Raw genomic sequence first — 19,865 nt, forward strand, 5'->3', positions numbered from 1 at the left:
CTGTTCTATTTTATTTGGTTAGACAGCTTATAGCTCGGCACTCTATATGATGTTTCTGAAGACAGATAATAGAGTTGAAACCAAATCCAGTTAAAACACCCATAAAACAACCTGTAGGAGACAATATGCAAGAGAGGAGGCACATATACAGACACTCAAAAAAGCAAATAGGCATACTAACCATTAAAATTTATTTAACTAAAAAAGTTTTTAAAGCCCACTTAAAAGGGCCAATTCCCTAAATCTAATATCTCTCACTAAGCAATTATGGCCATAATTTAGGGGCCACCACCAAAGTTCCCTCTAAGCTGTGGAGTCTTGTGAGCAAAAAATCTACTTTGTGAGCTACTGGCATTAAAGTTGTGAGCAAGCGATTGGGCTGCTGCCTAAATTAGTTTGCTCTGGGGCCATCCTTTCTGAGCGAAAACAAAAATGTGTGAGCCGGAGGCTAAAAAACTGTGAGCTATCTCACACTAACTCAGCTTAGAGGGAACACTGGCCACCACTAAGAAAGCACTCTCTGTAATGGTCGCCAACCTGACAGAAGATGGAACTATCAACATTTTATGTGTGCCTGTTCTTAAAGAGTGGGAAAGTACCAACAGGAGAGGACACTTCTTCAACTATCCTAATAACACTTTAATATTATTGGTTTTTCATCATGTTAAGAACCTAGAGACCACAGATACTCCATAGAATCCTTCTGTACTGATCAGGGAGCCAGTACCATTGAAGTAACAAATATTCATCATACTCACTGCAGAAATGTAGGCTAAGATTTTAAGAGGGTGTTTCTCCCCATAGCAACTGAAGACACATTAACAAAACCCAAATAACTGTCTGTACAATATTTTCTTGCCCCATGTTCTGTTTCTTACATGCTCCTACAGTCTATCCAATTTCCTCAGCAGAGATCAAATTTTATGAGCAGCTTCTGAATTGAAAGAGTAGGAACCACCTGGAATCCAATAACAAAATGACCTGAAAAGCAAAATAGAATATGTTTCTAGGCAATGAGGTAATATTCAATAGAAATAACTGTTTAACCCTATAATATGTTGCCAGATAGATTTTTTTTAAACGGCTGGGTGGTGGTCTTCAACATCTATGGCCATACACACTGAATGAGTGTATTTTTAATTAACTATGCCACCCATAAGAAAGCTCTCAAAATGACATGTGGGTTGGCAAACAGTTCCACAATATTCAGAAGTGGTCCTAAATCTGACACCTAGTGAGGCATAAGTACTTAAAGATGTGACACAAATATGCATAAAATATTGATTTCATTAAAAATGTTAAGGACTACTTAATCCAACACCATTTTATATGTGTGCATATTTATTTCCAGATTTGCATATCTGTTTGCATATATCTTGTAATGATAAATGTTAATTATAGTTTAAAAATCATTTATAAATTGTAACCCAAGAATGAATTTGGGGCTGGTGGGAGAAGGAAGAGTTGAGGACATATTCAAGTACCATTAATTAGAAACTGCCATTTAAGGCATGACGAAGCAAACCTCATATTGGAAAAATATTGAACTCTTGACAGATAAAAAACCCCCAGAAAGAATTATTAACTCAGCTACCTCATTAAGTGGCATCTTGCAAGCGAAGAGCGCAGCATTCCTAAGTACCCTTCACTTTTCCCAGCAAAGACTAAGAGTCAATAATGGCCATCAAATATGTTCATTTTTTGCATCCAATGTATTCACCCTTATCCCATGCTCTTCATGGCACTTTTTCACCTTGAATTGTTTGTAAGTAAAAGATAAAAACTGAGTTGCTAAAATAATCGAGGACACTCATGAAGAAATTTGAAAAGTGTCTACAGTCAAGTAATGTGAGTTGATTCAAATTGTATTCAAAAACTGAATTCAAGTAATTTAAATAAGAAACATTAACACAAGGTCACATCTGAAGCTGTTCCAGAAAGACCCAAACAGATGAGCAAGATGCAAGGCAAGTACAGCCTTTATTTACTTATCCTGCCTTTCTGCCCTCGCAAGGTCCACAAAGGTGGCTGACAATTTACAATATATGTGATAAATCACATCTTAAAACCATTTTTATTTTCTGTGCTGCCAATCTTAACAGTTCCCAGTGGTATTCCAAAAACAATCTACTACACTAAAACATCATAAAGGAGACTGATAAGATGTTATGGTTAATATCAGCTTGGAGCCAGCTTTTTTTTTTAAAGGGGCATACACTTTCTACTTTTTTTAATATCAACATTCTCCATTAAAAAACACCCAAGGTCTACTCTTATCTAAATTTGATAATGTAATAACAAGAGTCTCAAAAATGGCTAAAAGCAGAAGCATTGACAGAAGTAATCACCAACAGAGGTCTACAAGTTCCAGACAAAATGTGTGGGTTTGAATGCCTTAAACAGAATCATACTGTCAGATCATCCAAAAGGGACTTCCTAGGTTCTCTACCTGTCCCCATAAAATAATTTCCTTTAAAAAATTGGATTAGGAACAAGGTCTCATCAAGTATCTCAAATGTCAGGGGCTTTTATACCATGGCTCTTGCTATGGAAAAGCAATTAAGTGGTTCTTACATTGGTTGTAAAAATAAAAGGCTTTGGAAAAAAGTTGTAGAAGACTAACTAGTTGTACAATCCAAGTAACCAAAATTGGGAGTTAAAGGGTCTTTGAAGAAACATATTGCAGTGGTAAATTAGTATTTTGTTCGTCAAGTATTCAAGGTCTCTCTATAAATTAGCGCTATAGTGGAATCATGGTGGCACATGGGACTAAGTAAAGACTGTAACAAACCTTTCGCAGGAAGTCGGTCAGCCAAAATTCTAGGTGGAGTTTCCAAAACGGTCATTTCTTCATAACTCTATCCCAAGTGGTTTTTGTGGATTTTAGTAGCTATGAATAGTTAGAAATATATAAACTGACTTTAGGTTAAGTTCAGAAGCTTTCACCAATGCATAATTAATAAATTTCTTAAATACATATACTCATAGTAAAGGACAGATTTAGGGATGGATGGATGTAGTCTGTTAGGAAATCTGAGTATCAAAAGGAAACTGACACCTTGAATCTGTGACTGGTGTGTGTGTTTGTGTGTTTGTTTTATAGGAATTAACTACATTATTAGTATGAACAAGGGGGCACCAAAAAGTTTCAAGTAAACAGTTCATGCTATAAGTGGCAGAGTGTAGGGGAGAGAATGGCAGCTCATTTTTTTCAAATATTCTGTTTTAGTCTTATGTCACACACAAAACTTAGGGGGGGTGGGAAGCCAAGAAGAAAAATAAGGGTATAATTCTTGGAAAGCCAAGCACCTTTAGGTTTCATTGCTTTCAGTGGGAAAGTGGTGCTGAGCACATGCTACAGTGTTCTTTGAAATCAATAAGCCATTTTTTCCCAGCTGCTGGGCAGATTCCAAGCACAACTTGGACAGAGGCTTGTTATGCAGCATTTGCATTCTGGAGGATGATTACAGACAATGGGGCAGGCACTTGCAGCCTTCACTGATGTCAGGGAGTGTAACGTCCGGCCACTTGGGCCACTCCCTCTTCTTAGGGCCTTGCCCCCCCCCTTCCTTGATTAAGGGGGGAGGAAGGAAAAGGCACAATTTTCCTAAAGGAGGAGGAGGAAGAGACACTGCTGCTTCTTATTGTGATTGACTACAATAGAAGAGCACAACTTGAATCACTCTTAGAACCACTTTCATATCTTTATTAAAGAAGTTGCAGTTCTCGGTTAAATGTGAAAATGCACTTTTGCCATGTTTTTAACAGTGTTTTCTTTTTAACCTTTTCCCATAGTACACTCACTTTTCCTCTGTATCTGAGGAAGGGAGCTTTGACTCTCAAAACTTTATACCCTGAAAAACTTGTTGGTCTCTAAGATGCTCCTCGACTCAAATCTAGTTTATCTCTATAGAAAACTAACACAGCAGAGAGAAACGTTTATCAGTCCTTTTCCTGATGTTACTAGATGTGCAGGTAGTTAAAAACAAACATAAGTTAACATTAAATTGTGTTTTTTTAAAACTCCCCAACAGTAGACCTGTCCACTATTACACTCTTACTATGTCACTGTAGAATATTATTATGTTCCTTCTCTCATGGGGACCTCTTAGAGATGCCGTGAACTTCACAGTGATCATATGTGACAGGCAAACATACCAAGACTCTTACGGCCTCATCTTGCCACTGTCTACATCGAACAGCTACCAAACAGCTTTGCAGCTGCACAGTACATGTGGTAGTAGAGCTTCATTTTCATCTGGTGCTGAAGTTTCATTTCTTTGTATTGTGAGCAGTGTTCCCTCCAAGCTGAGTTAGTGTGAGCCAGCTCACAGGTTTTTAGCCTCCAGCTCACATATTTTTGTCTTAGCTCAGGAAGGAGGGCTCCAGAGCAAGCTAATTTCTGTGGTAGCCAAATCGCTCACTCACAACTTTGATGCCAATGGCTCACAAAGTAGAAGTTTTGCTCACAAGACTCCACAGCTTAGAGGGAGCATTGATTGTGAGTGCTTTTATATCTGCAAATTAGGTGAAATAGATTGCCCCCCAGGGTCATGGATAAAGACGTCAGGGAATATGCCTCTCATAATGGTGTGGGAAAATATGCATGAATGAAATAATCACAATAATATGGACTTAAACACCAAATTGTGGTCCCGTGCACACGAGGGGATTTGGGCCGGGAGCGGGACGGTTTGGGGGCGGAGCAAACGGGCGCGATCTCACCAGGACATCTGGGAAGCGTAGTGCTTCCGTCCCCGAACCGGCCCTTCCGCGCGAAACCCCGCATCAAGTTGGAACCACCCACCGAGGTGGTTCATCGCAAAGGTGCGCCGCAAGCCGGGCGTCGGATTGCCGTCGCGTCCTTGCGCCGGTGCATCCCCAGCTCCCAGTTGAACTGCGCATGCTCCGACATGCGCAGTTCGGCTGGCTCTCCGTCAGGACTGTGTTTTCTCCCCGGCGTCTGATCGTGCCGGGGAGAAAAGGCGCCGCGGCCAGGGGATCCGTGGGATCCCGCCGTGGTGTTTCAACTTTGGCGCGGCTTTTAAAAGCCACGCTTTTAGCGGCTTTTCCCCTGCCGTGTGGAAGAGGCCTTTAATACTTTTTTAAAAAACCCACAGCAAATAGAACATGAGCCAAAACAGCAGATGTTTGAGCATTCCTCTGGCTGTGGACAAGTCTTTTATTTTCTAGAGAGGAGAGCATGTGAAGTAGGACGCTCCATCCCCCTCCTTTGAATGAAGCAGAGAGGAGGGGAAAGGTGTGGCCCCTGGCTGGAGGGAAGGGAAAGCCAAACTACACTTATGTCAGGGGCCTGATGCAGGACGTGTGAGCAGCCCAAGAAAGGGGTTTATGTGGACCTGCTCCAGGCTGGTCCTCCCTCTTTGGCCACAGTAAACAAAGGAGGCATCAGTTTGGAAGACGAAGGGGTAACACTCAGACCAGAAGTCTGGGGCCTCGGTGCCACTATATTTGACCCATAGAGCTCACAGCTAGGGGGACTGGATGTGGCACATCTCCCTCTAGCACTAAAGAAGGTTTGGCAAGGAGGGACATGAGCCATACCCATGTGACAGCTCAGGGCTCACAACCAGGGTGGCCTTGCCTGTAAGATCATGGATGCACAAAACAGAGGAGGCCTGACTCTTCTGCATCCCACCAACTGCCTACGCTATAATTAGCTCTGGAATGGGTTTTTGGCCTGTGTGTGCTACAGATCGTTATTGAGCAATGAAAATAATGTCAGCCTTCTGATTACCCCAGTTTATGGTGCCAGCTCTCCTTATTTCACATCCATGGACAAGATGTCTTTCATCCTAAATAAAATGTTCAAGCCTAAAGTATCCTTATGCCAGGATAACCCAATCTCAGAAGCTAAGCAAGGTTGGCCCTGGTCAGTACTTGGGCGGTAGTCTACCAAGGAAATCTAGGGCTGCTACACAGATGCAGGCAAAAGGCAAACCACCACCGTTCATCTCATGCTTTGTATGAAACCGTATGAGGTCACCATAAGTCAGACGTGACTTGACCACATTTTCCACCACCGTCCTTATTTCAGAGCCATCCTTAAGGGTGTGCCCTCCACCGCCACGTGACACCCATTCTGCTATATTAATCCTTGAAAGTCATACTATTTAAAGGGTATTTTCAGAGACAACACTTTAAAATATATATTATTGAGCCTCTCCTTCTTTGTTTGTTTTTAATGGCGTTATCACATTCTGGCTGGTGGCTATACACAGGTATTTGACAGTGAGCTTTGACTCATAAAAGCTTATAACCATGGACAATTTCTTTGCTCTTTAAGGTGCTACTGGACTCAAGTTTTGTTCTACACCCTTCCAAGGAGCTCAAGGTTGATAGGATTTGTGGGTCCCTAAAGTTAGCAGACTGCTCAAGGTTTACAATGCAATGGAGCTTCCCTAGGTTGTGTTCAGACGGGCAGTTTCATCCGTTGCCATTGCTGTTCCCTTACCGATTTAAAATGCACGATCAGACAGCAACATCTGTCTGTCGATCCCCAGTCGTCTGAGTCCCACCCTCCCCCGGCTGCGTGTTTCTTTGAAACGTGAGAAGGCCCGGTCATGTTGGTCTGAACTGGTTCCAAAATGGATTTCCTGTTGTATGATCACTCTTGCGTACCCAAGCTGTCAGGCAGGTCTGACTGGTCTCTTGTTTTCTGGCCATCATTTTTTTTACTAGCTAGTGAATTGTGCCCCCGGGGCTGCTCAAGGCTTTGCTTTCTTTTTTTAAAGTCTCAAAGAAAGTTGCCTCTGTTCTATAGCCTTTTTCTGACCTTTGGGGAATGGTTAAATTCAAAAGATTAGAGGGAGGATGGCAGTGAGCTCCCTATCCCAGCAGGCTGATCAGCGCTTGTGCTCAGAGGACACACTTTTTAAAAAATGGCTGACAGCCCCATAAACTACATCTCCCAGAAGGCTCATCAGTGCTTGTGGGCATGCTCCCTGCCTGCTGCCATTTGATCACTCAAGCACACGTAAAAGTGAACTGAAGCATGCTAAAAGGGGTGAGTCTGATCAGGATTCTCTGTTACAAAATAATCTGGCTCAACTAGAAGCGGGGCAACAGTAGATTGAAGTTCCCATCTGAAGGCAGCCCTAGTCTGTGTGTGTGCTGCTAAGAAGAAACTTGCAGAGGTCCTCTTTTGTCATTTCAAACTAATAAGAGTTCTTATAGGGAACTCCATTTCTAGATAGTATAGAGTAGAAATAGATTTCTAATCTAGTCTAACTAGCTGGATGGATAGGAATGCAGGAAAGCATGTACTGCATCCATGATGCCAAGATGGAGACTTCAGGCAATGTGTGGGTGAGAGGGATGTAAAAGCCAGAAGGAAGGAAGTTTACACCGAGAGTAGCAATCTGCACATCAAAGGGATACCATCAGAGGATAAGAAAGGAAAGGGTGATCATAGGGCTGCCAAGTGGGGGCGGGGGGCAGGGAAAACCCCGCTTTGGAGGCACGATTTCCGCCGCGGTGGAATCGGGCCCCGGGGGAACTCCGCCCCCCGAAGCAGCCACATCACTCACATCACTCACGCAGCCACATCACTCACGTTGGGGGCATGGCCCAGATCGTCGGGGGGGGGGTCACGCCCCCAACGTGAGCAACGTAGCACGTCACTTCCTGTGACATGCTGGTGGCACACGCACACGCCGACGAGGACCTCCCGGAGCCCAGCGAGGCTCCCCCACCGGGCAAGGTAAGAACACTTGGCAACCCTAGGTGATCAGGCCTGGCCTCTCTATCACTCTGTGTTTAGTCTCCCTCTGAAGGCTGAGGCAAAAGACATCGCAAAAGTCCTTCACTTCCAACAAAGGTGACATAGGGCCATCCAATGTAGCTGAGCTGGGAAACTTAGGGCTTGAAATCATGGAGTCTTAAGGCTATAGCCTAATGGTTAATTAATCCAGCCCTCTCCTTAGAGAGTTTTCTATTGCCTAAACCCCTGAATTCACTGTTGCTGGGCCTTTGATAAGGTCAAGTGTGCAGTAGAGTTGTTACCAGCCCATGGCAACCCAACAGAAGTTCCACCTCATGGAGTTTTCAAGGAAAGAGATGAGCAGAGGTGTTTTACCATTGCTTGCCTCTGCACAGCAGGCCCAGAGTCTTCCTTTGTGGTCTCCCATTCAGGTACCAACCCTGCTTAGCTTCCAAGTTCTGATAAGATTAGGTTAGTCTCAGCTATTAGAGCTACTATATCTGGGGCATATGAGAACCCTAGATATTCCTGTTAAGAGGTGGGATCACAAGAAAAAGGCTTTTGGCATTCTCAGACGACTATAGCTGGCACCTTGGGAAGATCCATATGTCATGAGGACTGACCTGTACAACAGTTGTTTGGAGAAGCAAGGAGTCTCTGGTCCTTGGCTTATTCATGTGTGGAGGAAAAGTGTCCGCATCTCTTTGACTTAGGGAGATTATGTGTATTGGGAGGGTTGTGTCCACATTTTCATGTGTGGTGCCTATACTTTCACCCTTTATCATCCTTAAGTGATTGTGGGGATAAATCCATCACTCACTTCCAGTGTACACAGACAGGATTCTAATAGCCATTCCCCAAAGCCTCCATAGTTTCTGCAAGTTTAGAATGAATTGTATTTTGGCTGACATTTTACATTATAGCAGAGACATGATGTCATGGTTAAAGAGTCCCTATACACCTGTAATGAAATGATATTGTTCTCGTGTCGTATCTTAGAAAACAGTACCCATATGTTAGTTTAGCAGTTGTCATATCAGAATGACATCATGTTGACATTTCATTTCGATACAGACAGGCCCAAAACAATGTATTTGAAATGAACACAATGTCTGGAAGGGAGAAAAATCTGAATGTCATAGATATTTAGGCCAAATGGCTTAAATCCTGAGTTTAAAATAGAAATGCCAGCCTTCTTTATCTTTAACAGCCCCATAGTGATGAAGTAAGATGTGGCCATGCCTTCCAGTACTCCCTTTTTGATACTATTGCCCATCCTTCACCCATAGCTGCTTAGAGTTCTGCTTTATCTAGCTGGTAAAAAATGTAGGCAGGACAGGAAAAGCCATAGCTGTAATCTCTTTTGAAGCTGTGGGGCATAGATGTATAAGGTTCTAGGGAGGGGCCTCAAGCTGGGGTGCCCAGCAATCAGCTTCCACCACCTTGAACAAGTCCGGCCATTGGTCTAGATCATTACTTTCTATTGCAACTGACAATTGCTCTCCAAGGCGGCAGATAGAGAAAGGTATTTTCCAATACCTGCTATCTAAGAAAATCCTCTAACTAGATGGTTCATATTGAACCTGCCACCTTCTGCATGCAAAGCATATGTCCTATCTCAGTCATGGCTCCTTCCCTTATCTCCTATGCCACCACAGCTGCATCTCTCACAAGCTTTGCATGATGAACTGGATGTCTCATTGAGGTTACAAGACCATCCCATCACCTGACATAGCATTCAGTCAGATGATCCCAAAGACCAATCCAGATGCCCCTGGCCTTATAAAACTCTAGTCTTAGAAGTTGCTGTTCTCTTAGCACCTTGTGTCTGTGAGTCAGGATTGTGCTAGGCCAAATGCCTGGGTCCTTTGGAACTTTATCTCTGTTTGCCTTGGATTACATTACCTGCTTCTGATCTTTAGTTAGTGCTTTCAGTGTTTAAACTTTGCCTACCCTGTAAGCACTACCTAACTCTTGGTCTGTTGGACTGACAGCTGGTACCCCCTGAACACAAAGACTACTTGCCACCCCACCTTGATAGACAGACACGGACACAAAAAAGAGAAGGTTTCCTAACCAAGAAATCTACTTTAAAACCACCAAATGTCAGGAAGATTTGGCTTTGGCTTAAGGAACTGAGCCTTCTTCACATTTATAGCTTGCAAGGGATCTTTTGTTGTTCAGATTTTTCAGAAGGCTACTTAACAATGCAATCCTATGCAGAGTTACTCCAGCCTAAGTCCATTGATTCGCTCTGCATACAATGCTATACCAATTTTTTTTCTTGCAATTAAATTGATGTGCAATGTTAATATACCATATGATTAATAGGATTCAATGTTATTATCATTTTAGCTGTAGTCCAATCCAGCATTCTGAATGATAGTCAAAACAGAGAAGAGGCTAGAAGATTTGCAGTCTAATGTTCCCCTGCCTTTTAGAAACTAAAGTTCAGCTATTGGGGGGGGGGGAGTTCCATTCCTTCATAGGGTCCGCGGGAACAAAGAAACAAGATGGAATGCACAGGAACGGAGTTCCGGCTGGCTTCCAAGTTGGCTTCCAAGTTGGCCACACCCAGCAGGAACACATTAGCATAATAGGCCACACCCAACAGGAACACATTAGCATAATAGGCCACACCCAACAGCAGAAACTCATTAGGATTGGCTACATTAGGGGTGTGTGGCCTAACATGCAAAGGAGTTCCTGCTACAAAAAAGCCCTGGGTTTGGACAACAAAGAAGGTTAACAGAATAACAAGCAAAAGGTGGGTGTGGCTGGATGAGCACACTTCTGGTAACATGGGGGTGTGGCCTAATGTGCCAATGAGCTGTGCTGTCAGGGGTGTGGCCTAATGCTAATGAGTTTCTGCAGTGGGTGTGGCCTATTATGCTAATGAGTTCCTGCTGGGCTTTTTCTACAAAAAAAGCCCTGTCGTGCATGACTTTGTCTATCAACTCCCCCCCCCCCAGTGCCTTTCCAGTCTGAAAGCCTTGAATGGTAAAAAGGACAGGGACCCATCTTTGTTGCAGCATTTCTTTCTATTGTTTATTTATCCCTTCCTCCAAGGAGTTGAAAGTGGTCATGGTCTGCAAGGTCTCTCCTTTTCCATTTTATCCTAACAACAACCTTGTTAGGTAGGTTGGGCGAGTCTGAGTGACTGACGGTGTAATCCTATGAAGAATCCATTGATTTCAAGGGGTTTAGATTGGAGTAACTCTGCATAGGATTGCACTGTGAGTCACCCAGTGAGTTTCATGGTTGCATGTAAGGATCCGAACCTGGGTCCCCCAACTCCTAGTGTAACACTCTGACCTCTATCCCACACTCGCTGTCACCATGAGCAAAACTTTGCTCCTAATTATCTTCTTTGTTTAGCTATTCTGAGTCAGGTAATTCTTTAATCTCAGCAAATCAATACAGGGCAATCTTTTTATGGCTAGCAAGTCTAATGCAACTAAGCTCTCTCTAATTAGAGAGACTTTTCTTGATTTCCTAAGGCAGAGTATCTGTTTAGGTGTCTTAAAACCCAATGGGATTCTTCTAGGGGAAAACTGAAATTTGCTATTACAAAGAAGCCTATAATTATGACATATAAGGTGACATATGTCATCTCCATGCTAGCAAATCAAACTTTTCTGTAAGTTTTTCAGTGTTCAAGTAAGTTCCTCTGCTACTAATTGCAGCTTTGCAGCCCACATTGTAAAGAAAAGCACGGATCACTTGTGAGCAACAGCCTCAGCTTCTGCAACAGAGCAGTAACTTGGAACCCTGTGGTTCTAGCTAATCACTTTCACTCCAGATATGAGAGGATTAAAAATACAGGGTGCCAAAAATAGAGGATGCTTAAACCGCCCCCCCCCATTATTACTGAAATTGACCAGCTCCACTTTTATTTTTCCCGGACAGTGGCTTGGAGTCCAGAAGTGTATCCTGCCTCACCCACTGATCATATCATGGGAGACACAGTGCTCGGGCGAAGATGAGGAATTACATACAACACCCCAAAGACAGTGAAATTAAAGAATGGACTAATTTTCTGGACCACATTAGATGAGATGCTGGAGATTTGTGATCCAATAATATTTTTTTAATTTTATTTTATTTATTCAACTTATATCCCGCCCTCCCCCGCATGGCAGGCTCAGGGCGGGTTACATCAAATTTAATAAAATACAACATATACAATTAATACAATTAAAACACTAATAAAATCCCACAATGGCCTTCATCCAGTGCCGTTGTCATTGACATTAAAACCTCACAGATGCCAACTCTAATATGAAGTTCTGACCCATTGAGTGGAGGTCCTGTAAAGAGGGAGGGATGTCCGTCACCCTAATTAAAAGCCTGGAGGAAGAGTTCCATCTTGCAGGCCCTGCAGAACTGTAAAAGGTCCCGCAGGGCCCTGATCTTTCACCAGGTAGGGGGCAGGGCTGGAAAGGCCCTGGCCCTAGTCAAGGCAAGACAGACATCTCTGGGGCCGGGGACCACGAGAAGATGTTTTTTGGCAGATCATAAAGCCCTTCGGGGCTCATAGAGGGAGAGGCAGTCTCGCAGATATGCAGGCTCCTGGCCGTATAGGGCTTTAAAGGTAAGCACCAACACCTTGAAACGGATCCGGTACTCAATAGGCAGCCAGTGCACTTCGCACAGCACCGGGCGAATATGGGCCTGCACAGGCAGCTACATCAGTACCCGTGCTGCTGCATTCTGCACCAGTTGTAGTTTCCGGAGCAGAATCAAGGGCAGCCCCATGTAGAGAGAATTACAATAATCTAATCTGGAAGTGACCATTGCATGGGTCACTGTAGCCAGATCCCGGGGAGTGAGATATGGGGCCAACTGCCTAATCTGTCTCAGATGGCAGACCTGGCAGTGGTGGCAACCTGGGCCTCCAGTTAGTGAGGCATCCAGGAATACCCCCCAGGCTCTTCACCTTCGGCACCAGCACCAATAAGGTCCCATCAAAGGTTGGAAGCCCAATCCCCAATCCCAGTCCCATTCGACCCAGGTACAGGACCTCTGTCTTTGATGGATTCAGTTTCAGTCTGCTCTCTTGTAACCATCCAGCCATGGCTTGTAGTGCCCTGTCCAGATTTTCTGGGGCAGAGTCCGGGTGGCCATCCATCAGTAGATAGAGCTGGGTGTCATCCGCATATTGGTGACAACCCAGCCCATACCTCTGGATAATCTGGGCGAGCGGGCGCATGTAGAGATTAAACAGCATTGGGGAGAGAATTGATCCCTGTAGCACACCACATTCTAGCAGGTGTAGCTGAGATAATCCCCCCCAAGTACCACCTTCTGTCCCCAACCTATGTCTAAATAGCAGCCATGTAGATGGGATGATTTAGACTGGAACTCATGACATCTATTCAGATGTTGGGGGAAAGACTGTGCAGGATGTATCTCTTTCACAGGACAGTCTTTCTTCCTTCCAAAATGACACAACACCAAAGGTGGAACACTATCAAGGATATGCATCTTTAAATGGAAAGGCACTATACAAATATCCTCCAAAATAAAATACATGCTGGCATACATGCTGCTGGTTTATACATGCTCTTACTATTCACAGAACCCTTGTCCTCCTGATACACATGTGGGATTCTTACATGCACCAACTACTCCATTAATTCTGAGTGGGACACAAAAAGATGCATGTGTGAATTGGTTTCATCCATTCAAATTAATGGGGAAGTCATAGCAGGTGCAATAGCTCCATATAGGTATCACAATCCCCATACCTGGAATAGATTAATGGATTAGTATATCACTATATTAATTAAACTATCACATTTATCTGATTCACAACCTCACTGCAAAGGATGGCATACGTGTTCCCTTTTGACAGAAGCCATCTTGCCTCAGGCTGACAGAATATACAGTGTACAACATCTAACCCACGCTGGCACCTTCGGGCAATAAGTATATGGCATATTGTTTCAGAAATACTTATATTCATTTTGAATGGTTTGAAACAGCACATTTCATGTAATAGTACTTAATTTTATGAAAAGAAGAGACCAGTATTCTGAAATGTCTAAAAGAGTGAGGGAGACCATTTTGCGCCTTCATTATAGCTCTCAAACTACAATATTAAAGAGATATTTGCTTCGTAGTTTTAATCATCCATCAAGCATGAAAGTGGATATTATCCACTTCATAATGATTTGTGATGGTTCTGAATCAACCAATATTCCAAGAACATGCAAATTAGGAGAGACATAGATTAAAGGTTTGGGTATGGAATAGAATAAAGCAGAACAAAACAGTAAAGGAATAGCAAGAGATATATGAGCAAAATAATGAACCAATGAAATAAAAGTGTACGTGCTATAGAATCAGATTTTCTCAGCAAAACTTTCAAGTACTTCAGTAGTGGTTGTCTCCATATTAGCCATGAGGATTTCTCCTCAGCTAGGAGATTGGGGTAGTGGAGACCTATGTTCCCTCTAAGCTGTGGAGTCTTGTGAGCAAAAATTCCACTTTGTGAGCTCCTGGCATTAAAGTTGTGAGCGAGCGATTTGGCTACTGCATAAATTAGTTAGCTCTGGAGCCATCCTTCCTGAGCTAAAATAAGAATGTGTTAGCCAGAGGCTAAAAAACTGTGAGCTAGCTCACAGTAACTCAGCTTAGAGGGAACACTGGACATACCAAAATTGTGTTCCACAATGCCAAAACAGCATTTCTGGCTGAATAACCAGAAGTTACTTCACTGCATCATAGGTTTCCCCAAAACTGTATGTAATAACCATAGAGATTCAGGGGAATCTTATAGTACCCTGCAATGCAGTGACGTCAGTTCCACAGCCCGAAGTGTTGCAGGATGCCATTTTGGGAGGCCCATTGGGAGGGCGTCTGTTCTGGGAAGGGGAAGGGAGTTTGTAAGCTGCTCTGAGACTCCAAGTGAAGGGCAGGGAATAAATCCAATCTCTTCTCTTCTTCTTTTTCTTCCTCCCCCCTACTGAGTCCCAGCAAGGGACCAAGGCAGAAGGAAAGGGGCTGCCTGCCAAATCAGACAGTCTTGTTACCCTAATTTTCAGTCAGATTGTGTTTTGCAAGTTTCTCACGGGGAATGCAGTTCAAGGACACATAGGGTCCAATATGGATTGGCACTGTGGTTAGGGGTGCCAACCTCCAGGTGGCACCTGAAGATCTCCTGCTATTACAGTTGATCCCCAGATGACCAAGACCTGTTGCCCTGAAGAAAAGGGCTGCTTTGAAGGTAGACTCTATGGCATTATAACCAGCTGAAGTCCCTCCGCTCTCCAAACCCTGCCCTTCCCAGGCTCCACCTCCCAAATCTCTAGCTATTTCCCAACCGAGAGCTGCCAACCCTAACTCTGGTGAACAGGGAGAAGGGACTTAAGCCTTCTTTTTCCCCCATCCCATTTCCTGACCTGAAATGGCCATGGGAGGCCTGCTCTTTGCCCTATGGGGAGGCATCTGCCCTGTAGGGCTACATGTGCAGTCCCCAATTGGACAAACAGCAGCTCCCCGGGTAATTTCACATCAGATAAATGGCACAAGGGAAGGCTTAAGCTCCTGTCTCCATGGCCCCAGTCCAAATAAAGCCTTCAGAGTTTCATTGCCAGCAAGGAACTCATCAAAAAAGCACCTGACTGAACACATCCTTATGGCCAGCCGAGAGAATACTGTGATATGTAGTTTGGCCCTTAGAGCTTCTTTGCATTTTCTGTAGGCATCCCAGTGTTTGACCATTATTTGCCACACTAAACACACAGCATGCAGGGGACACATTGTGGGCCTGAGCTGATAAGCCACGATTGCTTGAACCTCCCTGTTTGGAGACTCTAGTTTCCCATTCACCATTTGCATGTTTTCTGCAGTAAACATTAATGACCCAGCTGTACAGTATAAAATACAAAGTAATTCTGTTTTCAAGAACCATTTTACTTCAGTGAAATCCCCATGCGTGAGGGATGGAAAATACATTTCTACTCCATATGACAGTGTAAAATTACGAAGTGAAGATACAAAACCAGAGGCAATAAGAGGCAATAAGAGGCACGTACCAGAGTTGGTAGTTCAGCAGTTCGAGACCCGGGTGCCGCATGACGGAGTGAGCTCCCGTCTCTAGTTCCAGCTCCTGCCAACCTAGCAGTTTGAAAGCAAGAAATTGCAAGTAGATAAATAGGTACCACTTCGGTGGGAAGGTAACAGCGTTCCGTGCGCCTTGGTGTCTAGTCATGCCGGCCACATGACCACGGAAATGTCTTCGGACAGCGCTGGCTCTTTGGCTTTGAAACGGAGATGAGCACCACAACCCTGGAGTCGGACTCGACTGGCTGTCGAGCAAGGGGACCTTTACCTTTTTACCAGAGACTATACTTTTCAGAGGAATGCTTCTCTTCCATTATGGTCACATTTTAAAAAGGATTAGATTGTTCCAAATGCTGCATTAAATTATACTTTACACGCTATGAATTCCACCTTGAATACATGAGTCAGACTACTGGGTCATGCTCAGCATTATTTACTTTGAGTGACAACAGCTCTCCCATATCTCAGGCAAGAGTCTTTCACTTGATCTGCTTATCAGCAGATGTTGGGGATTGAACCTAGGACCTTCAGTTTACAGAGCAGATTCCCTACCACTGAGCCACAGCCCTACATCAAAGATCACAGATTGGTGATACTGGCCAGGAGCAACCACATGGCCAAACAGCAACTATTAAGAAACCCACAAACATCTATACAATCATAATCATGTTGGTAGGCTTTTTTAGAGAGTGTCTAGTTTCTGAATCTTTTTTCTGTTCCTCCTTTGGACTGTAACAGCCATATATTCAAGCCTGTTCTTCTGTGGCACATCTTTCTGGGCTGTATATCACAAGATTGTATCATAGAAAACAAAATAGGTTGTTGTTGTTGAAGCCTTTCACGGCTGGAGTTCATTAGTTGCTGTAGATTTTCCGGGTTGTGTGGCCATGGTCTTGGCATTGTAGAACCTGACATTTCCTGTTGCAAGTTTAAAAAATAAATAGGGCATGGTTTCCTGTACTGAAAAACACAAAAGGCTCTACATCTGACAATAGCACTACAGATAAAATTAGAATTTCAACAGCCAATCCACATACAAAGAACCTCCTCAGGAAACAGGAAACCTCAGGAAACCATCCATATACAAAAGAACCTCCTCAGGGAAGCTCCTCCATTAGCATGTTCATAGCCTGGGGAACTCCTACAAGATAATGACTCAGCTCCACCTTCTGGAGTAGATATAAATTACCTGCCTACCATTTTCTTCTCACCTTGACACAGAGAGTACTCCATCTTTCTGTGTTATACCTCTGAGGATGCCAGCCACAGTTACTGGTGAAACATCAGGTTCTACAATGCCAAGACCATGGCTACACAACCCGGAAAATCTACAGCAACTAAAATAGGTTGTTTTTAAGAAGTCAAAATATTTCCTAAAATATTTAGAAAGATCTAACAGAGGACCCACTCACCATAGTTTGCAAACTATTTGAGACTTTAATGTATCCATAAACTGCATCCAATCAAATCCCTGACAGTTTCCCAATTCGACTGTCATAAAATGGGTATTTTTATACTCACAAAGTGAGCAAATATAAAATAGAAATCATTTAGACACAGGAAAATACATGAGTGTACAAATCAATTTTCTCATGGCCAGGCTGCATGCCATGTGGTTTTGGAAGATCCATGATTGTGGAGGGTTTGAATTGGTGCTACTGGGGTGCTAGTGAGAAGAGGTTAATCCTTCCCTGTCCTGTTTCTTCAATGGGAAAAAATTGCTTTCCTTTGAAAGTACTTTCAGCTGCAACTGGGGGAAAGACAGGTACAATACAAGAACTTCTCTTTCCCTCATACAATTAGTATTAGCAGCTTGGGTGAAGGGGGGTAATTTCTATTGAGGAAACAGCATGAAGGCTACCCACCCCCCAGTGCCATGGCACCAATTCAGTTTGAGGTATACCAGTTGCTTGTTAGTGATAATCAAAACATCAAGAGATGTATCACGTTTCTTCCATATCGTGTGAAACTTAGCCCACAATCATTATAGCACTGAACTACAGGCAGAGTAACTGCCTAAGTTTATAGTGCACCAGAAAACTTCTGGTTCCATTGTGGCTCAAAAACAACAAAAAGGTGTATATAGCATGTCCATGATCTGCACACCACCAGTGAGAGATAGCTTTGAAGATTAGAATAGGGGTTGGAATAGATGCAGACTGTGGGAATGACCAAAAAGGTAGAAATATGAGTGTAATATACACTTCTTGGTTTCTACTGTGCTTTGGAAAATCCATCCCTCTCTAGCTGATGTGCCAGCTAGGCACAGCCACCTTTGTGTTGGCAGAGTTTAAAATGCAGAGTTTAAATATGCAGAGGAGCACCAACTGTTTAAGGAAAATAACTCAGTTTATTTTAAAAAAAGAAGAAGTAAACTCTGATAGAACAGAGGAGAGGCAAAGAAGCTTAACAAACTGACTAACTGCTGAGAGAGACAGGAACGAAGGGGGAGACAGGAAGGACACCATCTGAAATTGTGGGACGTCTCTAATCTAGCTATGCTAACTAGCAGTCCTTCAGCTGCCCCCTATAGGCTGTTCTTTGACCTTCCTCAAGTAGGTGCACCATAAAAAAAGAAGTAGGTGCACAATAGACCTTGTATATTCCAACACTTTGTTCCCCATAGCAAAAAAAAGGCACAATATGGTGGATGGGGCAGCCATGATTGGTATAGCCCACTGTGATGGACTGCACTTTAAATGCTCATAAGTGCTGTATAAACATGTAATGGACTGTGAAGGGTCAATGCCTCACAGAGCCAGAGAGCCTTGAGTGACAGGCTGCTCAAAAGATTGGTTAGCATCAGTTGAGCAGAAAGAATTGGGAACTGACTGCTGAAGAGAACTCCATTTTTGATTTTAGCCCTGACTGTTGAAAGTTTAACTCTGACTGAGAAGAGTTTAGTGAAAACAGCTTCATACTGACTGAGGATGGGGAAGGTTGGCAAGGAGGAGTGGGTGGTTCAGTAAAGACTTCCATTCGAGCCAGGAAAAAGGATAGATCTTTTAGTTAGAGAAGAGATTCCCTTCCTAAAGAGTGGAGTGATCCCTGGTGAACTCAGAGAAGGAATTTGGGTGCTTAGTACTGTATCCCTGCCTTCTGAAACCTGAAGAGTCAGTTAAACTCGAGAACTACTGGAGCGTTTAGGAAGCACTGAAACCAAAGCCTCTCATCTCAAAGATTCTAAGACTGTGTGAAAAGTTAAAACTCTCAATTGCTGGAAACATATGAACTGTAGTTTGTGAAAATATTAAGGTACCTCAGAGTTCTTATTGATTTACCTCAGGCATTTTACTCCTGATTTCACCTGACCTTTTCCCATCTACATTGAACAAAATATTTTGTTTATTTTTGAACATTATAAAGCCTCTTGTGTGCCATTTCAGAAGTTTAAGTTAAGAGGGTGACCTTAAGTTCCTTGGCTGAGCCAGCATAAAAATACAATATGAAAGGGTGGGACAGCTATAGATCTTCAGAAAAGAAGAAAATAGACAAGGGGGCTGCTCAGTCAGATAGGAAGAGAAAAATTGAGAGAGAATCCTGTTTCTGAGGGAGGGAAAAGGGCGAGGTTGTCATACCCACCTTGTAAACTTTGCAGTTGAAGGGCACTGCTATGTGCTATTGACATTATTCATAGGCACAGGACCTTGTTTTAGCACTATTTGTAATAAGAGCAATTTTGATCAGGTACTTTTAGGTTAAGATCAATTGTGATCCATAAATTTCTCACACTAGTCTGTAACAAAAGCTTATTCTCACAAACAGTAAATTAAATTGTAAACCTCTGCAATTTCATATGACTGACATGTAAAAAAAGGTTTTCTGCACATTGAAAACATGCCAAGAAAAAGAACTTTAGCCTCGCATTCTCTCTGCTGCGTCATGGCTTTTGTTTTTTGTGTCTGAATATTTTTTTATTCCTGCAGAAACATTCAAAGAAATCTTCCACTTACAATCTGAATTAGTACTGATTTACCCCTCCTCTCCATTTAAGTGAACTAGGCCAAAGAACAGAGATGTAATGCAACTGTCTATATACAGGCTGATGCAATGATGGACGCTAAAAATGAGT

The sequence above is a fragment of the Gekko japonicus genome, unplaced genomic scaffold (assembly GCF_001447785.1).
Source record: "Gekko japonicus isolate JY-2015 unplaced genomic scaffold, Gekko_japonicus_V1.1 scaffold978, whole genome shotgun sequence".
NCBI classification, from domain to species: domain Eukaryota; kingdom Metazoa; phylum Chordata; class Lepidosauria; order Squamata; family Gekkonidae; genus Gekko; species Gekko japonicus.